Here is a 25,505-nt window from a genome sequence, read left to right as displayed (position 1 = left end):
AATACTTACTAGCAAATTCAAGTATACAGTGTATTAACTGTAGTCAGCATGTTGTACATTAGGTCACCAGAACTTATTTATCTTCTGAAAGCTTATATCCTTTAATCATATCTTCTCTTTCCCTCCTCCTCTCAAGACTCTGATAACCACCTTTCTAATCTGTTAGGAGTTTTTAAACAAATGTTTTTTTAAGATTCTACACATAAGTGACACCATGCCTTTCTGTGTCTGGCTTATCACACTTAGCGTTGTATCCCTGGGTTTATCCACATTGTTACAAATGGCAAGATTTCTTTCTTTTTTACAACTGGTGAAAAGATACTTTAATTTGTTCTCTGTAATCTGACAGATACAGTACTTGACACTACTTGGGTCAGGGTTTTGAGTGCCTTTTATATGCTTAAGTTTTGTTTTATTTTACATTCTTTTTTTGGCTACACCATGCAGCTTGTTTCCCACCAGGGATTGAACCTGTCCCCTGCAGTGGAAGCTTGGAGTCTTAAAACACCAGACCACCAGGAAAGTTCCCCATATACGCTTTTTAAAATGCCTGCCCTCGTGGTTCCTGCACAGATACACTAGCCTTTTGTTTTCTACTGCTTCATTGATAATAGTGGATTAGTTGTAACCGGGCCTTAAGCGGGTCATGTAGAAGTCCAGTGTCGTCTCCCTTTGTTGGAGGGATCGCACCAGCAGGTTTTTACTGCGTTAGTATGCAGTGGGACTCGGGTAGCTGAGAAGCTAGTCCTCATCAGTGAGCAGGCTTTCACTCCTTAAGCACCTCAGGTAGGACTGTAAAATGCAATTATTTAGGTTTATTGTCTTCTGAGGTGGCGAAGTAGTAAAGAATCCACCTACCAATGCTAGCGACGCCAGAGACAAGGGTTTGATCCCTGGGTCAGAAAGGTCCCTTGGAGTAGGAAATGGCAACCTGCTCCAGTATCTTTGCCTGGAAAATCTCATGGACAGATGAGCCTGATGGGCTATAGTCCATGGGGGTCACACGGGTTGGACATGACTGAGCACGTGTGTGCACGCGCGCGCACACACACACACACACACACACACACATAATGAAAGAAGAAAATAGAACTTGCACGTGTCCCTCTTTTATAGCAATTTTAATATTTTAAGAGTGCACACATATACTCCTTTATGTAAAGTGTTTACTTGATTAGTCATTTGGATCATCAGGCCAATTAGGGTTATATATTTGTGTAAATTATGACCAGTGTGTGTTAATATTTTAAACATTAAGAGTATTAGTATGCTGAGTATCAACTGTGTTCCTTATAGTGATTGTTGACAGGTCTCTGTTGTTTGTGGCAGATTAAAACAAACACTTGAGATAATTTTTTCTGCTTGGTACATATCAGCTACTTCATTTTGCTGTTAGCTGGCATGTGTACTCAGAATGCTTTAATTAAAATATTTGATTTTAGTATATAAACACACTAACATTCAGTTTTATAAAAAGATCATGTCATCCCCCTACACACACACCTATTTATTTATTTAATTTTTGGGCTTCTCCGCATGGCATGTGGGATTAGTTCCCCCACCAGGGTTGCAACCCACACCCCCAGTGGCAGAAGCGTAGAGTCTCAACCACTGGGCTACCAGCAAGTCCCAAAGATTGTGTCTTTAAAACCCCAGATACATATTGCACATCCAAGTCCAAAGATTCACATTATAATTATAAAATTGTAGGTGTTTTACATTATCATGCTATTTATTCTCTCATTTATATTATAGAGTTAATCATACAACTTCTGTTGGAAAACAGGTGTCTTGAAAAAAATGTGATTGTGAACTAACAGAAATTTTGCCCATTTTGCTCAGTATCAAGAGTCTTACTGTTCTCACATCTACTGAAAATGGTTTATAGTGAAAGTGAGAAAGATTGAATCTGGCAGGAAAATTACCTTCCTTAATATTGATGTGTGCAGCATGCTTTTTTTCTGTAGATTATTTTTGACGCCCAAATGTGTGAAGTTGTTACCACAAAGTATTACCAAGCTGTGTACAGAAGTGCTGAACCCTAAATCTTTCATCAGGGTACTGGAGGTTACCTGGTTGGGGAGAAGCTGGTTGTATAGTCGTTGGGAGTCTCACAATTCTTCCATGATTGTGAAATTCTGTTTGGGTCATTCACACTTGGGTGTGGCTTGCTTTGAGCGTATTATCAGATTGTTTTGGGTTTTTTTTAAATTATTTTTTTCCATTTATTTTTATTAGTTGGAGGCTAATTACTTTACAATATTGTAGTGGTTTTTGCCATACATTGACATGAATCAGCCATGGATTTACATGTGTTCCCCATCCCAATCCCCCCTCCCGCCTCCCTCCCCACCCCATCCTTCTGGGTCTTCCCAGTGCACCAGCCCTGAGCACTTGTCTCATGCATCCAACCTGGGCTGGTGATCTGTTTCACCCTTGATAGTGTACTTGTTTCAATGCTGTTCTCTCAGAACATCCCACACAGATCATTTTCTAAAGAGCATCTAGCTGAGGCCCTCTGCTTTGAAAGGTGAGGGAAGGGTGGGTCTTAGTTGATACAGGTTTGGTCCTGACTTCTGTGAAACTCACTTTGATACCAATAAATCACCTTTGAATCCTGAGTTTAATTATTTTCTACTTGTTGGATATGGGCACTGTGGCTTCTGCCAGTGTCAAGTGGAAGCGCTCCCAGACACTGGGGACCGAGGTGCTTAAGTGGGCACCTCTAGACTTGGCATTTCCTAAACTGGCACCGCTGCCCTCCTGCTTCTTAGCTGTCCTTTGTGTCTTTTGCTGAGTGTGAAGGGCCAGAGGGGTGGAGTGGCACTAGGCAGTGTGCAGACTGGGCGAACCTATTCCTCTGGCAGTTCAGTGAATACCTGCGAGCTGCCACACATGTCAGGTTCTTACTTAGGTGACTGAAGGATGAAAAGAGAACTTCAGGGTACTGTGGATGTAGCAGCTATAGGAAGCACACACTGTGCTAGAGCAAGTTAAAGTGTGTTTCCTGTCTTTAGCTCTGATACACCTTTAGTTGGAGAAGGAAATGACACCCCACTCCAGTGTTCTTGCCTGGAGAATTCCATGGACAGAGGAGCCCGGTGGGCTATACCATGGAGTTGCAAGAGTTGGACACGACTTACCTACTAAATCATCATCATCATCACACCTTTTAGTTATAAAATCCTTGTCATTCTCCTAAGTCTGGAGTCAAAAACAAAGAAGTTGAAGTTATTAAAATTTAGCCACTGAGAGAAGGACCCCCAGCTGGGATCCAGAATTCTGAAGAGAGTCTAGCCCTCTGATGGGGGTTCCAGGGGGATGCTCTGTCAGTCAAACTGGTCCTGTCGCTGGAGGGCCATCTTTGTGGCGTCATGGATAATGTTCTATTTAATGGCCAAACTCGAGAATATTCTATTCTAAAAGACTCCCTGCAGAGGCTAACAGTTCTTGCCTTCTTGAAAGCACCAGATAGGAGGATCGTCCCTCTAGAGCACCGGTTCTGAGTTAATATAAGAATGCACGTATGGAGAGGCAGGCAGCGACGAATAGCCACATTTCTAGAAATTTCTAAGCAGTGCGCAGGGCAGTGGTAGAGGGAGTAGGAATGAACAGGCAAAGGACCCGGGGTCATGAGATTGTTGGGCGGGCGGAGCCAGCGGCCTGGGAGGTTCTAGTCTGTTCTGCCTCATGCAGCTTTATGCGGTCACGCTGAAGTAGCTCCCGGGCCTGGAATCGGGCTGCAGCCTTCGCTGCGCCAGCCGCCTCTAGACCATGGACCCGCACAAGGTGAGCGAGCTTCGAGCCTTCATGAAAATGTGTAAGCAGGACCCGAGTGTTCTGCACACCGAGAAACTGCGTATTCTGGGGGAGTGGGTGGAGAGCATGGGGGGTTAAATTCTACCTTCTGCTCATAAAACTAAATCGGAAGAAAATACCAAGAAAGAAAAAACAGATACTAAGAAGGCGGAGGAAAACAAAAAGACAAAGCCAACAAGCGAGGAAAGTGATCTAGAAATTGACAATGAAGGTGATTGAACCAGACGCTGATGCCCCTCAAGAAATGGGAGATGAAAATGTAGAGCTAACTGAGGAGATGATGGATCAGGCAAATGATAAAAAAAAGTGGCTGCCATTGATGCCCTAAATGATGGTGAACTCCAGAAAGCCATTGACTTGATCACAGATGCCATCAAGCTAAATCCTCGTTTGGCAATTCTGTATGCCAAGAGAGCCAACGTCTTCATCAAATTACAGAAGTCAGATGCTGCCATCCGAGACTGACAGAGCTATTGAAATAAATGCTGATTCAGCTCAGCCATACAAGTGGCAGGGGAAAGCACACAGACTTCTGGGCCATTGGGAAGAAGCTGCCCGTGATCTTGCCCTTGCCGGTAAGCTGGATTATGATGAAGATGCTGGTGCAGTGCTGAAGAAAGTTCAACCCAGGGCCCAGAAAATTGCTGAACCTCGGAGAAAGTATGAGTGAAAACGTGAAGACCCCAAGATCAAAGAAAGAATAGAAAGGGTTAAGAAGGCTCGGGAGGAACATGAGAGAGCCCAGAGGGAGGTGGCTTTCCTGGGGGAATGCCTGGTAATTTTCCTGGAGAAATGCCTGGAATGGGAGGGGGCATGCCTGGAATGCCGGGAAAGCCTCGGCTCAATGAAATTCTTAGTGATCCAGAGGTCCTTGCAGCCATGCAGGATCCAGAAGTTATGGTGGCCTTCCAGGATGTGACCCAGAACCCGGCAAATATATCAAAATATCAGAGCAACCCAAAGGTTATGAATCTCATCAGTAAATTGTCAGCCAAATTTGGAGGTCAAGCATAATGCCCTTCTGACATAAAGCCCCTGCTGGAGGAAAAGTAACTTAGATCACTTAATGGATGTTGCAATAATACAAACCAGTGTACCTCTGACTGTCTCATGAAGAAAGCTGGGGTGCTTTGAAAATAATCCCTTCCCCTTTGCCCCAAATGGAGCTGAAAACATTTTACAGCAGTTTGCCATTAGGGTATTCATTCAGATAATGTTTTCCGACTAGAAATTAAAAACTTGAAGCAATTTTTAAACCTTAAAAATTAAAAAAGTGTATTAACCCCTACATTTTTCTTTACTAATCCTTTGAATTGAATAGGCGAGGAAGATACATCAGTATGGGAGATTTATTGTTCCAAGTTTGAGTGAAATAAAGATTTGTTAGTGGGAAGCTAATACAACATTTAAATAGATAAAGTTTGAGTTGGACATACAGTTACTGAGGCATTTTGATTTGTCTTTTTAATTGCTTTGTTGTTATTATATTAAATGATTTACTTCTGTAACTCTTGGGACCACCAGTATTGCAGTAGGACCTGGGTAGAGACTGGAAGTACTTGGCAGCACAGCAGCCGTCTTACTACATTTTATATCACATGTCCTCTTGTGCACATGCATTTAAATCTTACACTGTGGTGAAGGGATGGTTTTTATAATGCTGCAGTAAAATTGGATTACTTAGCTCTGTTCATGTCTGATATGTAAAAGAAATGTTTCATATTTCCACACAAAAAAACCAAACTGGTTCTCTGTGGAGTAAGCTGCAAATTAGATGAATGTGTTGCTAGGATGTTGGGTGATGTTTACAGGCGCTTCAGATGGACTAGAGACCTGGAAGAGGCAAGTCCTTTCTTGCAGTTTTAGCATCCACCTGTCTACAGAGGTTAACAGCGAGCCCCTGGAAGAGCACAAATATAGTTTGCCAAGTCCCACCTCCGGAATCATAAGTAGAGAATTTATTTCAGTTGAAAGGTATTTAATCTGGCACAGATATAAATTTCCCAATGTAGAGGTTTTAATGTCTGATTTTCTGGTCCGGCCCTTGATAGGAAAGAACAGGAATCCCCTGAGATGTGGCGATACTTGGCTTGACTTGAGTCCTACAGAATTATGAATTTATACAGGTTTTTAAAATGTGTGCGTATTTGTTTTGATTGTCTTTTTTTTTTTTGAAAGCATTATGTACTGTATAGAGAAATTCCTTTGTTCCATATCATTAAATCCCCCACTTTCTTTAGTCAGCCCTCAAATCTCAGGAAAGAGAACTGCATGCCTTCAAGTGGGGATTAGAGAGAGAGTATGCCAAGGGACACAAGGTTGCCTGTCCTTGATGACCCTACATCAGCCCTAAGGACACTGCTTCGTATATTACTGGAGCAAATTAAGAGACATATTTATTAACCTAACATGAATGCAAAGGTGTGAAGCTCTACTGGATACTGAGGATTCCAGACTCTTAACTGTGATGTGTGAAAAGAGCTCTTGACTCTAGAGTGGCCTTTTGGTCTGTGTTCTGCCACTTGATGTTTCTGTGCACATTTCTGAGGATTAAATAAAACTGTATAGTATGTGAACATCCAGGTCAATTTTAAGGATTAATCCAGTTGTCAATTCCTGCGCCTTTGAGTTCTAACTAAATGCATCTAGCTATCCAGTTCTTTAGGTTCTGAAAGTTCAATGTCCTGCCCAAAGTTTGGCTATTTATTAGTAGTTTAAGGTCTTGAGGTTTCCTTTTGTGTATGTGGTTCTGGCATTGTACATGCTATAACCCAGACCAGGTCTTTTAGTTGCAAGCATTTTGCATGTTTAGTGATTTTTATCGAGTTAGCAGCTTAGCAGCAAGTGGTGTGCCCCAGCTTGTTGGCTCTTGGGTTTTCCCCTCTTTTCTCATTTCTCTTGCATTGCTCCACTGCTTAGATTCTCTTGTGTCTGGTCAAATTGTGTCGCTCCTGCCCCCAAATCCTAGCAATTACTCAGGCTTAGAATAAAGACCTGACTGACTGCACTTTCACTTTTCACTTTCATGCATTGGAGAAGGAAATGGCAACCCACTCCAGTGTTCTTGTCTGGAGAATCCCAGGGACAGGGGAGCCTGGTGGACTGCCATCTATGGGGTCACATAGAGTTGGACATGACTGAAGCGACTTAGCAGCAGCAGAATAAAGCACCCTGTTTCCCTAAATTAAGACCCATTTCCTTCCCTCAGTAAGTTCATGACACATACTATACTTTTTTCTTTTAAATCAACTTTAAATTTACATACAGTTACATGCACTCATTTTAAGTGTACAGCTTGAGTTTTGACAAACGTATACAGCTATGAAACCATCTAAGTTAAGATTTAGAACATTCCATCACCCCAGCAGAACACTTAATTAAAAGATCATACTGTTTTGAAGTGTGTTTTGAGTTTATATAGAAGGAATATTTTTCTACACTGTTAGATTTAAAGCATCTTTTCCCCCATAGGCTTTGCTGTGATTTAATCTTTGCTGTTCTGAATTTTAATTAAGGATTGTCTTGATGAGACATTATTACTTTGAAAATGGGTTACTCAAAATGCACGTTCAGTTTCTTTAGGTGATTTTATTTAGTTTTCTTGTTTTTGACAAGTAGTACTTGGCACATGTTACAAAATTCAGCAAAGGGGTGCTCCTTGAAAAGTGCCCACTACCTCTGTGTCCCAGTCAGCGAATTCCTTTTCTCAAAGAAGCTGTTGTTTACTTGGACAATTTAAATCAGTTATTTTATGATTTTGTAACATTTTTTTGGTTCAGATGTATTTCTACATAATATATTAGCTCACGTTCCCAGCAGGCCCTCATTCCAGCAGTTGTATTCTTTAAATGTTTGATCACATTGTTTTAGAGTCTCAGGCTGTCCGGATCAAGTGGATGAATTTGACCCAGTGTTACTGTACACAGGTGCTCTATCAAATAATACTTCTGCCTTAGTGTGTAAATTTGTGCCTATTTCAGTTATATTAAAATCTGAGTTGTGGTCATTTTCTCCTCTGGCTAAGTAGCACAGGACAAAATAACCATCTGAAATCACAGAAGAATTAAAAAAAAATTATATGTACTGAGTTATACTCCAGTTGGATCTCTTAAGATTATTTAACTTACAACCAAATTGATAATCTGTGAAATATTGAAATCTTTAACTTCATGTTAATTTGGTTTCTTGAGCAATTTTATTTCAAATTCTGCCAAAAATCTTGAGGTAGAGGATGGAATCTTTAATATGTCAGCCAGTTAGTATTGAGCAAATTATCATTATTAAAATTGAGGAACATAACTATTGGAGCCTCATGGTTGCTAAAGGGACAAGGGAAACTTAAGCCTGCTGCTCTGGTGCTTAGTATTTGGTCCTTTTAAGTGCACATCCTGTACAGAGGTATCAAGGCCAAAACTTTTCAGCAGAAGTTTGAGATAGTGTGTGAAGATTGGGTTTGAAGTTTTAGAGTCTTTTTTTCTGTGTATTTCAGACTTGTGCAGCCACTGTCTGGCTCGTTAAAGCCTCGAGCCTACCATTTTTGAAAGTCACATCTGCTCATTCATTTGGAATGTGAGGCGCTGTGGTGCTCAGCCTTGGGGCTCAACCTTGGTGCGTGCGTGCTCTGTCGATTCAGTCACGTCCGACCTTTCGTGACCCTGTGGACCGCCGCACATGCAGGAATACTGGAGTGGGTTGCCATGCCCTCCTCCAGGGAATCTTACCGACGTAGGGATTGAACCTGCGTCTCCTGTGTCTCCTGCATTGGCAGGCAGGTTCTTTATCACTAGCTTTGCCTGGGAAGCCTGTAAACCTTAGATCTTGGCCTTGACCTGTAGGAACTGGTGTAGTTTGGAGACTGACAGTAGGGTGGCAAAGCGTGTAAGGGATGTCCTTCTGTAGGAGGCGCACCCCTGCTTTGCAGCAGTGTTAAGTAGCATTTAGTCACTTACCTGTTACGTGACAATTGACTTTCAAAATGGTAGGAATGCTGCTTTGTGGGCAGAATAATGTTTTATGGCTTAGATCTACTTCCTAATTCTCAGGAGCAAAAGGATTTTGTCTATGTAGAGACGTGTGGTAGGAGTATAGAATCTGGGGCCAGGCTCTCTGAGCTTGATCTCTAGCCCTGCCAGATACTAGCTTGGACATCCTCACTTGATCTCTCTGCTTCTTTATCTGCTTAAATATACTAATCTTGGTCTAGGGTGGTGGGGAGGGTTAGAGTGCAGAAAACAGAGCCTAATGTAATTCTGAGCCTTATTTAATATTGCGGATTACTGTTTTCTGATTTTGCAAAGATACTGCCTCTCTGTAAGTCTAAAAAGAATGAACATCTTTTGTGTGGGAAAGCTATGATTGTCATTTCATGTTCAACAAAATAGATGATATTAAACATAGCTCTCTGAACTGGGGCATAGATTTTTAAAGTAGAGCAAATGTTCATTTGTCAACAGTCGGTAGGAAAATGAGATGTTTGGAATAATCGTATATTTTGATTTTATTAGAATTATATATATATATAGAGAGAAGAAGTTAATTTTGCATGCATTAGTACTAAACTATTTTTACAGATGCTAAACTGAAGTTTTATTCTTTAACCCAAAGTATTTAGGATTTTGCAGAACTTAATGGGGCGCCTCTCGTGCAGACTGACTGGCATGTTGTTGGAGTTGTGCAGTGTGGCACAACTTGTTAAAGGATGCTTATTCGGAGGAAGCAGAACGCTTACTATCTGATTGTTTCCTCATTTATCATACAGTTGCATGCACAGTGTGAAAAAAAATTAATTTTTCCTTTCTGGTGGTTTGGATTTCAGACAAAACTGTGTCAGTAAGACAGTTGGATTGAGAGGGCAAATCTACAGCAACTGTAACTTGTTTTTGTTGGCCTCACTGAAAATTTCAGCTACTCTGCCTCCATCTGTCTTCTTGTCTGTTAATATCAACAGAGGCCTTTCCTATTAGTGGAGTCCTCAAGCTTTTAGCACTTAAATTTTCCTGTGATTGTCACGTTTGAAACCTGAAGTAACTAGTAATCAAGGAAAAGGATTGGATTAGATGACCCATAGTAGTTGTAGAGGTGTAGCTGCTAGCTGGTAGGCCAGCCGGGAGAAGTGCCTGTTTATGTCATTTGCTTTGCAAAGAATATTGATTATCTATTCAGCAACCAGGAAAGCACCATGCAATGACATAATAAATGAAAAAGTGTAAACGTAGTAAACTGTTTCTGAGGACTTTTGTCTTTATCAGAACAAATATGTGCTGGAATATTAACCAGATTTTGGTTATTAGGAGTATGGCAATTTTAAGTAGATTTCTTTCTTTCTTTTTTCTTTTAATGAGCCGGTGAAATAATCTTGGGGGGAAAGCAGGTACCATAAGCAACAGATTTCTTCCTTATTTAGATATTTAAGCATTGGCATAGATGCTGGGGATATACTATATGCATAATATCCCTTTTCTCAACAGGAAAGATGAAATATTGAGTATTGAACAGTGATTACAAGGTTAAAGAGGATTACAGAAGGGGACTTTCCAGTAGAAGGACGCATACAGCAGTAAGATTTAACCCATTCCAATAATAGAATGTTCAGCCAAGTTTAGTGCTAGAGAGAAACTTTGAAATGTCTAAGGGACTACGTTTTAATAGGTGGAGGAGGTAAATGAATTTGTATGGTTGTATACAATTAGAACTGGAATTAAATTCAGATTCTTAGCTCTAAAGTTTTTTCCCTAGTAGGTACTCCAGGCTACCTAGTTGAAGTTAGCTCTCTAATGTAAAGTTAGCTCCCTCTTTTTTAAAGGCTCTTAAACTTGGTAGAAGTTCTTTGATAAAGAGATTAGCCAGCTTCAGTGCTCTCCTTCTCTGACCCTGTTTAATCGCAGAGTTATTAGCTGCTGCTTAACCTCTTCATTCCCCCCAGACCATTAGCTCTTACCCTTCACTTTCTTTTCTAATTTAGACTTTATTTTTAGCAAGCGGCGGAAGCCAGCTTTGGCTGTTTTAATTCGCATTAGTATTTACGGAGTTATGATATATCTAACACAGTCTGCAGGAGTGCCGAAGAGAGAGGCAGCTAGGAACAAGGCTCAGAATCACATCACTGACTTCACTGCAGACACTGCATGCATCACCCACTGCAGTGTGATTGCTGATGCTACACTTGGCTGTCTTTGGGTAAGTCCTGTTGTTCGTTCCAGAAAGAAAGTGAAAGTGAAGTCACTGAGTCTTTGCGACACCGTGGACTGTAGCCCACCAGGCTCCTCTGTCCATGGGATTCTCCAGGCAAGAATACTGGAGTGGGTTGCCATTTCCTTCTCCAGGGGATCTTCCTGACCCAGGGATCGAACCCAGGTCTCCCACATTGCAGGCAGACGCTTTAACCTCTGAGCCGATCTCTATTTCATATCTTAGTTTCTGAAGCACAGGTTTTGAATGAGCCTAGGTCTCACATGCTGGGTTGCAAGAGAGTTAGGAAATAACACTAAAGCTTCTGTTGAGGGATGTGAGGGTCTGTGAAGGTTGGGGAGTGTAATCTTCAAATACATGGATGTTCTAGCTGTCGGGTAAAGGATTGACGAATGTCTTCATGAATCTCCTTTTGCCTTATGGTGCCAGGCAGTCCTATGTATGACCATAGTTAATTTTTTATTTTTATATTACAGTTACTTCAAATTTTTGTATTCTTCTCAAGCTCTCAATCTGAACATTGCACTAAGGAGGAGGAGGGGAAGGTATGAACAAATGGGGAATTTTTACCATTGCTTAATAGTGGACTAATTTATAGATAAATGGCTAAACTTACACATACAGGCCTTAAAATGAATTTCCAACTTCAAATAATGAGTTAAAGCTTGAAGAAAGAAACCCATAGTCTAGATAATTTTTAACTTAGCTAAATTTTTTAAAATGCTACAAGTTCACTGGTTTTTGCTGGTGTAGCATCACTCATAAATAGTGTTCACTATACAGGAACCAGGCATTCAGAAATTTTCCCTATTTCCGTTCAGGATGAATTCAGAAGACACACTTGCACGTTGCCTCACAGAATCGTAAATATGCAAGGTCTTGTTTTTTTTTTTTAAATAAGTTTTTTAACAGTGCCTTAAGTACCTTGGCACAACAGCAATCCCAGTGATGAAGTTTTACTGTTATTCAGTCCTCCCTTCATTCAGAGTTCTAAGATACCATTCCGAAGACAGAATTTATTAAGACAGTTACGTTACTCAAATCATTAAAGGCTTATTTTTATTTTTTGTGCTACAGTCAGTTCAGGCCATGAAGTTTTACGGTATCCGTCAAATAAGAAATCGGGGTGGGGAATACGTGTAAACCTATGGCTGATTCATATCAATGTATGACAAAACCCACTGAAATGTTGTGAAGTAATTAGCCTCCAACTAATAAAAAAAAAAAAAAAAAAAGAAATCAGGAGAAATGGAGAAATAGCTTCTATGAGTCTGCTGCTGCTACTGCTGCTAAGTCACTTCAGTCGTGTCCAACTCTGTGCGACCCCATAGACGGCAGCCCACCAGGCTCCCCCGTCCCTGGGACTCTCCAGGCAGGAACACTGGAGTGGGTTGCCATTTCCTTCTCCAATGCAGGAAAGTGAAAATTGAAAGTGAAGTCTCTCAGTCGTGTCCGACTCTTAGCGACCCCGTGGACTGCAGCCTACCAGGCTCCTCCGTCCACGGGATTTTCCAGGCAGGGGTGCTGGAGTGGGGTGCCATTGCCTTCTCTATGAGTCTACTCATGTCTAATTACAGTGTTGGGTATTCAAAGGACATTTTTACCACCAAGAATTTCATGAGTGTTATATGAAGGAGTAGTTGATACTGTCTTTAACTGTGATGTCAATATTTACAAATCTTATGGAAAAAACGAATGGAAAAAAAAGATGGAGATGTAAAGTTTCCAGAAAACATTTAAAGTGTCTTTAGAAATAGCCAAGAAAAAACATGCCCTGATCTAGTCCTGTTGTTCATATAGTGTCTCTAACTCAAACCTGTACCTACTCCAAGACCTTGACATTCCCATTCTAAAATGCATCTTTAAAAGACTGACTTTTATGTATACTTTATGAAATTTCAAGTCAAGAACAGTGTATGCTTTATATTCACGTTGAAATAAATTCCTGGGGTGAGAGGGGGGCAACTAACTCTCTTACTCAGAGTTAGTTCATACAGCAATACTATGAGCAAAATAAGGAATTAGTATATTTGTTAGTAAGTTTGTATTTCAGAGTCACAAGAACATTTCAGAGCACAATGATTTGTGCAATATGAGAGAGAAAATGGATTACCATGTAACACATAGTTTGAGGTCAAAATTATGTATGCCTTTCCCTTCTCCAGGGGGTCTTTTCAGCCCAGGGATTGAACTCAGTCTCCCACATTGCAGGCGGATTCTTTACCAGCTGAGTCACCAGGAAAGCCTAGGAATACTGGAGTGGGTAGCCTATCTCTTCTCCAGCGGATTTTCCCAGCCTAGGAATTGAACCGGGGTCTCCTGCATTGTAGACAGATTCTTTATCAACTGAGCTATCAGGGAAGCCAAAATTATATATGCCAATTTTTAAATCAGATATCGCAGATTTTTTCTACCTTATTTATTTTAATAAGACTATATACTTTTTCAGTTGACAGTCCCAAAAGAAAAATAAAGGTGACATGGTTTAATTTACCTTTTTCATGAAGCACTTCTACATGACTGTGAAGCCTTTCCTTAACTTCTGTGCTATTTTATTGTCCTGGCAAACATTTGAGATTTACTGTTGTTATACTGTAATGGTCACTCTTTTTCTTTTTTAATTTTATTTTGGCTGTTCCAGGTCTTAGTTGCAGAGAGGGAAATCTTTGTTGCTGTGTGCATGATCGAACAGAGATCTGATCTGAGCAGAGATCTCAGATCTGCATGATCTGAGCAGAGATTGAACCCCAGGACCCCCACTTGAGGAGCTCAGAGTCTTTTAGCCACTGGACCACCAGGGAAGTCCCTGTGAGTGGTCACTCTTAGTTCATCATTTTCCTCATGTGTAGAATGGGTCTGGGGATTAAATGAGTTAATGATACATTTCAAGCATCAGTATTTGACCTAGTTTGTTTTTATTACTCGAACTTTTATATTATCTGTGAATCAGGGAACTTTGCTTGATAATTGCATAGAGCCCCTGACCTTATGGAATTTACTGACTCGTGATGGGGGAGTATAAGAAGTAGACCGCAGCGTATCCTCATGCATTTCGTGGGGCAAGAGGACTGGGGGATAGTAGACAAGGAAGTCAAGGAATTCAGCCTCACAGTTTTCCTTGTTGGATGCACAGTTTGTTAGTAAGAATTTTCAGATTTTTGTCTTCTGTCAGTGATTTGAATAAATCGTACATGCCGTTCCTGGGGTGGAAGTTACTAACACAGCAGGTGTGGTAATCCTTCTCATCAGCTCTGTGTGGAACCTGAGTGTGCTTGCTTTTATTCCTGGAAGAAACCTGTATTTAGCACTTAAAACTACCATTTGCTAGCTGGAATGCCCATCGTAAAATAGTGTTAAGTGTTAGTCGCTCAGTCGTGCCCGACTCTTTGCGACCCCATGGACTGCAGCCCACCAGGCTCCTCTGTCCATGAGATTTTCCAGGCAAGGATACTGGAGTGGGTTGCCATTTCCTTCTCCAGGGGATCTTCCCAACCTAGGGATTGAACCCGGGTCTCCTGCACTGCAGGCAGATTCTTTACCGACTGAGCTACAAGGGAAGCCCTAAAATAGTGTAGGGTGCAACAAGTCAACCAAATTATTGTGCTAGTTATAATAAGAGGAGTGGAGGTAATTAATGCACAGGAAACTGGGAGTACAGGGGAGATGCTTCCAGGCTAATTCAGACCTGAGGAATAAGTTGATCAGATATACTTAGCCTTTGAAAAGTCTTTCTTTGGCTCCTAAGTCTCCATTCCTTTTCACTGAACTTAACACCAAAGTATCGATCTGGTCTTGGGTAGAGGAGAAAAATTAAAACAGATTTCTTGTGCAACTCATCCCATCCTATCTCTTGGGTATTCCAAGTAGAATGTAGCAGTACTTTCCTAACAGTTACTTAGCAGTCTGATGGGAAATAAAGTTTTTCAACAAAGTGTGATATCTTGGTCTAAAATCTAAGATTTAGTCCTTAGTATCCAGAGCCTTTGGAACAGTTACCTCCATTTTTCCTTTTCTGAATGTTCCACCTAAAAATAAGTATGTGGGAGTAGAAAAAGGGAGAAAAAGGAGGAAGAGGAGGGTGTGCCTTGAGAATCATCATTCTCATCTAAGTTTAGAATAAGCTGTTTTTTGAAAAATGGTGAGTTAGGATAACATGATTAATTTTTATGATTGTCAGATTTTTCATTTACCAAGGAAAAGGAATTGAAAGTAGATTATGTCTTATATCCACTAGGGGGTAGTGTGAGCCATAAAAATTAAAATTATTTCTCACTTGATTAACCTGTTTCATCATGAATTTGCCTTGTTTGAATCAATTTTTCTCCATGCAGTGTTTTTTAATTGCTGTAAGTCATCATTTTCAAATACAGTCTTATGACTGTAACAAACAGTAACACACATTCCTGTCTCTAGTGATTCAGATGTTCTGACTTTAATCTTTTTTTTTTTTTTTTTTTGGTCTGTACCGTCTGGCTTGTGGGATCCTAGTTCCTTGACCAGGGATTGAACCTCTACCCCTTGGAGTAAAAAGCACCCAGTGTTATCCACTGCAGCACCGAGGAATTACCCTGACATTGCTTGTTTGTGAAGAATTTTCTGAGGGGAAAATAGGGCTTCCCCAGTGGCTCAGACAGTAAAGAATCCACCTGCAATGTGGGAGACCTGGGTTTGATCCCTGGGTTGGGAAGATGCCCTGGAGGAGGGCATGGAAGAATACTCCCGTATTCTTGCCTGGAGAATCCCTACGGACAGAGGAGCCTGGTGGGCAGTCCATGAGGTTATAAAGAGTCGGACACAACTGATTGACTGAGCACACACCAGGGATACTTTAAAGTTTCTCTACCAAATTTTACTTATTATATGAAATAAACTAAGTTATTCGTTATGACCTGTAAGTAAAATTATTATATAACAGGATTGTCTTCTGTTTCACTGTCCTATATGGTAGCTACTAGCTTCATGTGCAGATTGTAGTTGAAAGGTGGCTAGTTCAAATTGATATGTGCTGTAAGTATAAATCACACACTGGATTTTGAAGACTAAGTATGAAAAAAGATTATAAACTATGTCAGTAAGTTTTATGTGGGTTATATGTTGAAATGCTATTTTGAACATCTTGGGTTAAATAAAACATTAAAATTAATTTTATCTTTTTCTTTTTACCACATTACTCTTTACTGTGGCTACTAGAAAATTTATAATTACCCGTGTGGCTCACATTATAGTTCTTGCCAACAGCACTGCTGTGCAGAAAAGCGTTCACTGGCCCATTTTTATCATGATGTCCCTCCACCTGGCGTTACGATTTGTAAGGAAGTAATACAATGAGGAAGTTGAGCACAACTTTGGTTTTGTTCCTAAGGCAGCTAGAATATATATGGTCACTTCTATAATGAGACATATGTGTTTCTAAGATTTATTATGTTAATAAGCAAAATTATGTGGTAAAAATCAGAGAGCTCATGGATGAGATGTTAGGGGCATAATACTCAAAAAACATTGGTTATGTTTTTTAAATGCCCACTTAAATGTCAAGGTTGAACTTGCAGATGCCCTCAAGTAATTTACAGTTGTGTTTATAATGAAATATTGATCTTTGCTTTATTGATAATCTCCCCAAAGAATTCCCTGCTAATATTTTAGAGTCATTTAAAGATATAGTGACACGTTGCAGTAGACAGAGTAGGCATCATTGAGGCATTTCTCATTGTATGATTTATGATAAGAAATTGATGAGTTATTTAGTATACTAGATCTTAGATGAGTTAAAAAATTCACAATTGCAGTTTTGTGTTTCAGAGAATATTCTAAATGGGGAAAAATCTAATTGCTATATGTATAACATGTTGGGGGTTTATATGAAAAGTGTGTTAGTCTCTCAGTTGTGTCGGACTCTTTGCAAACCCCATGGACTGTAGCCCGCCAGGCTCTTTTGTCCATTGGGTTCTCCAGGCAAGAATACTGGAGTGGGTAGCTATTCCCTTCTCCAGGGGATCTTCCCGACCCGGGGATTGAACCTCAGATCTCTCACATTGCAGGCAGATTCTTTACCATCTGAGCCATTAGGAGGTGTATATATGAATAGTTAATAAATGGGGCAACTTTTCACACACAGATTCCCAGTCTTTCTAAAAATACTGTTATCTAAAATTTTACCGTACATAATTCATTGCCATAGAACGTGTGAGACCTTATACTATTTCATAGTGAAGTGAAAGTCACTCAGTTGTGTCCAACTCTGCAACCCCATGGACTGTAGCCTGCCAGGCTCCTCTGTCCATGGAATTCTCCAGGCCAGAATACTGGAGTGGGTAACTTATTACCTTCTCCAGGGAATCTTCCCAATCCAGGTATCGAACCCAGGACTCCTGCATTGCAGACGAATTCTTTACCAGCTGAGCCACCAGGGAAGTGTACACACATTATCATTGAATCTAAAAACAGGAGGAGTCCTAATTAATGGAGTTTAGTGTTATTATTTACAGTGGTGTCATTCTGGGATTAGCTGTTTGAGTCCCAATAGAGCTGTTGATAATCAGATCAATTTGATGTTATTTAATTCCTTTGAAAGTATTTGTAGCATGAACTGCTGTATGCCTTCGGTAAAATGAGATATTGTCCTTGAGACTAATCTTGTTGCCACTTAAATTCATATTCTGCTTTTATGTACTTCCCTTTCTATTTTTTAGTAACCAGTTTTCTAATCATAGTCTACATTACTTTCTATTTTACGTGGCCTGACTTGAGTTCTACTTGAGATTCAGTCCCAGGATTGCTTTTAAATAGATAGGATCTCAAAATGCAACTAAAAGTTACTCTGTTTTCTTTAAAAATGAATACTGTTATTTAATAAATCTTGAGACTTGTTTCTGTGCTTTGTTCTTACCCTGTATTATTTTTGAGTTGCTTATGTGTGGACTGGCCTTCTTATGTGACATCATTTGTTAAGTCCTTTTACAATGTTATCTCATAGCAGTTCTACATAAGAGGTAATGTTAACTATATAGCTGAGGAAGCTGAAGCTCAGAGCAATGTAAATTTCTTCTTCAGAAATGTAGTTAAGTGAGGCAATAATAATTTGAACCTGTTATTTCTAAGACTTGAAGAATACTTCGCTGTCTTTCTACCATAGGATAGTGAAAAACTAGGATGTGTTTCAAGTTAACTGTGTGTGAGTAGTAGCAGGAAGGATTTTAGTTCCTACCCAGTTTTTGCCTTTTTAGGGAAAAAAATTGACAATTTCTGTGGGGGAGAGTTGTTCCATTTGGTTTGGGTTTTATTCTTTTTTTCCTTCTGTAATTTATGCTGTGGGTTTGGGAAATCAGTGCTGTGTAGTCAAATAATTATGCATGTGTATTCATTATATCAAAATCCATTAGAACTTGAGAACACATAAAAACTATTTCAAAAAGTTTTGCATACCCAAGAGCTTATTCTAGAATGTGTCCCGATTAAATCTGATACATGATCAGGTCACATGATACATTTAATATGTATGTTCTTAAGAAAGAGTATCTGATTTTGAGGGTGAACTGAAGATGAGGAAGTGAATGCTCCATCTGCCTGTGATGATTGTACGGAGTGATTTGAACCTATTTTGGGATGTGATCTTGGAGGCTTTTCTGGCAGCTTTTTATAGCTTTGAATAGAGCTGCCACTATTTTGTGTAACCAGGGAGTGGTGTTTTGGGACTCTTGGACCCCAGCTTTTTTTCCTCAGTTTCTCTCTTGATGACTTTCTAAAAATATGAAGAATTGGGATAAAACAAAAGGAGGATGGAGGTGAGGAGTGAAGATTCAAGGAATTTTACCATTCACTTTTCTCATTCCTTTACGCCTAATATTCTTTCTAATATCTTTACTTTTTCTCCTAAAAGTGAAGACCAGACTCCTGTTCTAGTTACGTTTTGGAAGACTTCCTAAGATGGGAGGCTTCTTTATTGCCTCCTGAGATTTTTAATGCTCCAAACATGTTTTACTTTGAATCTAAAGAATAGTTTGCTGAAAGTAGTTTATAGCATTTCAGTTTTTTATTTGCCCTAGCATTGGCATGATTAAAATCAAGCAAGCCAGTCTTGAATTGCATTACTCAAAATGGCTATGAGTTTAACACATTTTGGAAAAGAATTTGATTTTATACCTGGATCTTATGACTATTTCAGTATATAACTGTACTGACAGAGAAATCTTTTCTAGTATATGCGTTGCAGGCTGTAGAATGAAGTAGTGTAAGGTGTATAATTTTTCTTAAGTGAAAGCAGTATAGTATTCTCAATCATTGTTTTTCATATCTAGAAGCTTAAATACTGCAGTGTTTTAAGTGTTTTTGACTACACATACTTATTCAAAATGTTGAAAATGTATGGTGCACTCAGTCGTTCAATCGTGTATGACTTTCTGTGACCCTGTGGATTGTAGCTGGCCAGGCTCTTCTGTCCATGGGATTCTCCAGGCAAGGCTACTGAAGCCATTCCCTTCTCCAAGGGATCTTCCCAACCCAGGGACTGAAATCTGCATCTCCTCCATTGGCAGGCAGATTCTTTACCACTGAGCCACCAGGAAAGCCCTGAAAATGTACTATTAATGCATAATTGACTGGAGATCCATCAATACGTTTTTAGAGAGTGATACAATTAACATTACCATGGGAAGTAGTTAGAGCTAAAACGTGATCAAGAGTTCATTATACAACTTCTGGTCGTCGTCATCATTCACATTTTATTATGTTAGGTTTTTGTTCCTACCTTGTGTATATATTATAAACATAAAATTTTCAAAAAAGATGCATCACAAAATTTTGAGTAAGGAATTTTCTAGTGAATTTTATGCAGATGATTCTCTTTTCAGCCGAGTGACATGTATACTAACATCTCAGAAGATGATCGTTCTTTTGAATATAGTTCTGATTAAGACGGTACGAATATTAGACCAACAAAAAGAAAACCTTAGTGATTGATTCTGATACAAAAAATGAAAATGAAACTCACATTGCTGGAGTGAGCTCCTTTGCTTATATAGAAGAGTGGACTGAAGAAATTTCATGAAAATTATAAGACTTTTCAGCTGTATCACTTATATAACTATTGAATTAATAACCTGCATAGTGTTAGTGAAATAATTAATTTTTGGCCAGCCAAGAGAAAAATTATCAGTCACAGGCGTTAGTTTCTGCAAAAATTCCCTGGTCAATAATGAGCTAATATATAAAACTATACATACTGTTGTCAGTTTGTGTATTGACTATTAACATTTTTCTGACTAAATATTTATAAATATAGATTATTTCTCATCTCACCTGAGTGGATTCTTTTTCTTGTGCTGTGTGCATCCTGCTTTGCAAACACTGCTTTAATGTTAAAGATGGAATTTCTGATAGTTTATTCCTTGTTCTTTGTATCATTAAATAGATTGATGATTCAGCAAGTGTTTATGGAACATCAGTAGTACTGCTCACTGTTCCAAATGCTGAGGATTCAGCAGTAAATACAACAAACACAAATCCCTCTTTACGACCAAATTAAGTGAGATACAGTATGTTTAGACCCCTAGAGATAAACTATGTAGGGGGTGGGAAGGAGCAGGGCTAGAGGGAGGGTGTCGGGTAAGGTGGAAAGGGGTTTGCAGATTCAGTTATGGAGGCTTCACTGAGAAAGCACATTTGAATGGAGATCTTGGGATCTAAGGGAGTGAACTCCATAGACACTTAGGGGAGTTCAGTTCAGTTGCTCAGTCGTGTCCGACTCTTTTCAACCCCATGGGCTGCAGCACACCAGGCCTCCCTGTCCATCATCAACTCCTGGAGTTTACAGAAAGTCATGTCCATTGAGTCAGTGATGCCATCCAACCATCTCATCCTCTGTCGTCCCCTTGTCCTCCCACCTTCAATCTTTTCCAGCATCAGGGTCTTTTACAGTGAGTCAGTTCTCCCCATCAGGTGGCCAAAGTACTGGAGTTTCAGCTTTAACATCAGTACTTCCAATGAATATTCAGGACTGATTTCCTTTAGAATGGACTGGTTGGATCTCCTTGCAGTCCAAGGGATTCTTGAGTCTTCTTCAACACTGCAGTTCAAAAGCATCAGTTCTTCGGCGCTCAGCTTTCTTTATAGTCCAACTGTCACATCCATACATGACTACTGGAAAAACCATAGCCTTGACTAGACAGACCTTTGTTGGCAAAGTAATGTCTCTGTTTTTTAATATGCTGTCAAGGTTGGTCATAACTTTTCTTCCAAGGAGTAAGCGTATTTTGATTTCATGGCTGCAGTCACCATCTGCAGTGATTTTGGAGCCCCCAAAATAAAGTCGGTCACTGTTTCCCCATTTATTTGCCATGAAGTGATGGGACCAGATGCCATGATCTTTGTTTTCTCAATGTTGAGCTTTAAGCCAACTTTTTACTCTCCTCTTTCACTTTCATCAAGAGGCCCTTTAGTTCTTCTTTGCTTTCTACCATAAAGGTGATGTCATCTGCATATCTGAGGTTATTGATATTTCTCCCTGCAGTCTTGATTCCAGCTTGTGCTTCATCCAGCCCAGCATTTCTCATGATGTCCTCTGCATATAAGTTAAATAAGCAGGGTGACAATATACAGCCTTGACATATCCTTTCCCGATTTGGAACCAGTCTGTTGTTCCATGTCCAGTTCTAACTGTTGTTTCCTGACCTGCATACAGATTTCTCAAGAGGCAGGTCAGGTGGTCTTGTATCCCCATCTCTTTCAGAATTTTCCACAGTTTGTGGTGATCCACATATTCAAAGTCTTTGGCATAGTCAGTAAAGCAGAAATAAATGTTTTTTCTGGAACTCTCTTGATTTTTGGATGATCCAACGAATGTTGGCAATTGATCTCTGGTTCCTCTGCCTTTTCTAAATCCAGCTTGTACATCTGGAAGTTCACAGTTCACGTACTGTTGAAGCCTGGCTTGGAGAATTTTGAGCACTACTTTACTAGTGTGTGAGATGAGTGCAATTGTGCAGTAGTTTGAGCATTCCTTGGCATTGCCTTTCTTTGGGATTGGAATGAAAACTGACCTTTTCCAGTCCTGTGGCCACTGCTGCATTTTCCAAATTTGCTGGTATAATGAGTGCAGCACTTTCGCAGCATCATCTTTTAGGATTTGAAATAGCTCAACTGGAATTCCATCACCTCCACTATCTTTGTTCGTAGTGATGCTTTCTAAGGCCCACTTGACTTCACATTCCAGGATGTCTGGCTCTAGGTGAGTGATCATACCATTGTGATTATCTGGGTCGTGAAGATCTTTTTTTGTATAGTTCTTCTGTGTATTCTTGCCACCTCTTCTTAATATCTTCTGCTTCTGTTAGGTCCATACCGTTTCTGTCCTTTATTGTGCCCATCTTTGCATCAAATGTTCCCTTGGTATTTCTGATTTTCTTGAAGAGATCTCTAGTCTTTCACATTCTATTGTTTTCCTCTATTTCTTTGCACTGATCACTGAGGAAGACTCTCTTATCTGTCCTTGCTATTCTTTGGAACTCTGCATTCAAATGGGTATATCTTTCCTTTTCTCCTTTGCTTTTCGCTTCTCTTCTTTTCACAGGTATATGTAAGGCCTCCTCAGACAGCTTATTTTGCTTTTTTGCATTTCTTTTTCTTGGGGATGGTCTTGATCCCTGTCTCCTGTACAGTGTCACAAACCTCCTTCTATAGTTCATCAGGCACTCTCTGTCAGATCTAATCCCTTGAATCTGTTTTTAACTTCTGCTGTATAATCGTAAGGGATTTGATTTAGGTTATATCTGAATGATTTAGTGGTTTTCCCTACTTTCTTCAATTTAAGTCTGAATTTGGCAATAAGGAGTTCATGATCTGAGCCACAGTCAGCTCCTGGTCTTGTTTTTTCTGGCTGCAAAGAATTTAATCAATCTGATTTCAGTGTTGACCATCTGGTGACGTTCATTTGTAGAGTCTTCTCTTGTGTTGTTGGAAGAGGGTGTTTGCTATGACCAGTGCATTCTCTTGGCAAAACTCTGTTAGCCTTTGTCCTGCTTCATTCTGTACTCCAAGGTCAAAGTTGCCTGTTACTCCAGGTGCTTCTTGACTTCCTACTTTTACATTCCAGTCTCCTGTAATGAAAAGGACATCTTTATTGGGTGTTAGTTCTCAAAAGTCTTGTATGTCTTTATGGAACTGTTCAACTTCAGCTTCTTCAGCATTACTGGTCTCGGCGTAGACTTGGATTACCATGATATTGAACGGTTTGCCTTGGAAACAAACAGAGATCATTCTGTCGTTTTTGAGATTGTATCCAAGTACTGCATTTCGGACTCTTCCGTTGACTATGAGGGCTACTCCATTTCTTCTAAGGGATTCTTGCCCACACTAGTAGATACAATAGTCATCTGAGTTAAATTCACCCATTCCAGTCTGTTTTTGTTTGCTGATTGCTAGAAGGTCAACGTTCACTCTTGCCATCTCCTGTTTGAGCACTTCCAATTTGCCTTGATTCATGGACCTAACATTCCAGGTGCCTATGCAGTATTGCTCTTTACAGCATCAGACTTTGCTTCTATTACCAGTCACATCCTTAACTGGGTGTTGTTTTTGCCTTGGCTCCATCCCTTCATTCTTTCTGGAGTTATTTCTCCAGTGATCTCCAGTACCATATTGGGCACCTACTGACCTGGGGAGTTCATCTTTCAGTGTCCTCCTATCTTTTTGCCTTTTCATTCTGTTCATGGGGTTCTCAAGGCAAGAATACCAAAGTGCTTTGCCATTCAACTTAGGGGAAAAAGAATGCAAAGCCCCTGAGGGAGGAGTTGCATGGTGGGTTGCAGAAACACAAAGCAGCTAATCTTGCTTTAACAAAGCAGATGAGGCGGGCGGTGAGGGTTGGGAAGCATAGCTGAAGATGACTAAGAGGTAGGTGGAATAAATGCATTTTTGGCGGGGGGGAGGTTCTAAGGACTTGATTTTTAAAAGGTCTGTGGAATACAGACTAGGTAGGGGCTGGGGGACTCAAGGTCAGAAGCAGGCAGAATAAGTTAGTCGGCTGTTGCAGCCTGCTGGGTAAGAGTTGGTGGTGGCTTGGATCAAAAGGGTAGCAGTGTCCAGTCACGGGTAAATTCTGACGTTTAAGCCAACAAGATTTGCTGATACAGAGTGGATGGGTGGGGTATGAAGGGAGAATTGATCAGTTGGAAGGATGGAATTCTGATTGACTCAAGGAAGGCTCTGAGGAGAGGAGCAGGTTAAGGGTGGGGAAGGTCATGCTAAGTTTGGGATGGTTACTAGAGATTCAAGAGTAGCTGTGGAGCACAGGGTTATGAATAGAAGCAGGATTCAGAGAGAAGTCTGCAGAACATGCATTTGGGGAGGCTTCTGTGTACATGGAGTGGATGGATTATATAAATTCATTAGACTAGATGAGATCACTGTGGAAGTGTATAGGCAGAGTAGAAAGCCTCAGACAGAGCCCTGGTGCCCTTCTATAGTGTAGAGTTGGCACGAGGTTGATACCATGCATCTAGGAAGAAAGCCAGGAGAGAGTGGCTGCAGGAAGCTGGATAAAGCCTTGCGAGGAGAGCACAAACCAGCTGGGTGAGATGGTGCTTCTGAGTCAGTCAGGATGAAGGTTAAACGCTAGCCATTTGATTTAACCATGTGGGCATCATTGATGGCCTCAACAAGCAAGCTGGCAGCTAAAGCCTGCTTCGAGAGTTGTGTTAAAGACCAGAGCAGAGGAGGGAGGTTGGAGACATGCAAGTTTAGATGACTTTCAAAGAGGAGTAAAGCAATGGGGCAGTAGCGGGGGGCCGGGGTGGGGATGTTGAGTCAAGTCAGGGTCATTTCCTTCCCCCTGTTTCCTTTTTTTTTTTCTGAGAAATTACAGTAGGTTTGTACAGTTTCGGGAAAATCCAGTAGAGGGGAAACGGTGATTCAGGAGAGGAAGATCATGCTAGAGCAATGTCCTTAGGGAGGTGAGGAGATAAGATCTAAAGGAGAGGTTGGTCTTAGCCCAGAGTGACAGTCACTTCACCCTTAGTAACAAGAGAAAAGGCGCAGAGCACCTGGGCCCACAGATGCAGGTTGATGTGCAGATGCTCCTGTGAGAACCGAAGGAGGGGTTTCTGTCTGCTCCTGTCATACAAAACGGAGATGTCAGCCAAAAGTGAAGATGTGGATAGAGATACTGGAGGTGGACAGGAGGAAGAATGTTCAGTTAATTAGGAGAGGGAGAAAGATGGAAAAGAGAACTAATGATACTGTTGGGGGAGCAGTAAGGGTCCATTTGAGGTTGGTTCATTTTCGATTTTAGAGACTAATCAGCTTGGAGACTAATCTCCAGCACTGTTTAAATGCCTCTGCACTTGTACTTTGTTTGTTCCATTAGATTTTTCAGAGGGGAGATTTTCAATGACTTTAAAGATTAATTTTGCTTTTTAAACAGCTTGGTTTTGGTTAAATTTAAATAGAGCAGGTTACCTTACCTATGTAGAAATCCTGTTATTTTCTTTTTTTCCCCTTCTCTCTCC

At 40.4% G+C, this 25,505-nt stretch overlaps 1 protein-coding gene and 1 pseudogene across 1 annotated transcript in view; both read left to right on the top strand.

Annotated features, from left to right (window-relative positions):
• Positions 1–25,505, top strand: part of UBE2N (ubiquitin conjugating enzyme E2 N) — a 39,477-nt gene that overhangs the window by 12,052 nt on the left and 1,920 nt on the right. The gene's annotated exons all lie outside the window — the stretch shown is intronic.
• LOC133044391 (hsc70-interacting protein-like) lies at positions 2,334–12,209 on the top strand (annotated as a pseudogene).

This window comes from Dama dama, chromosome 3 (genome assembly GCF_033118175.1).
Source record: "Dama dama isolate Ldn47 chromosome 3, ASM3311817v1, whole genome shotgun sequence".
Lineage (NCBI taxonomy): Eukaryota > Metazoa > Chordata > Mammalia > Artiodactyla > Cervidae > Dama > Dama dama.
The sequence above is the reverse complement of the archived record's forward strand: the minus strand, read 5'-3'. Positions and strand labels throughout refer to the sequence as shown.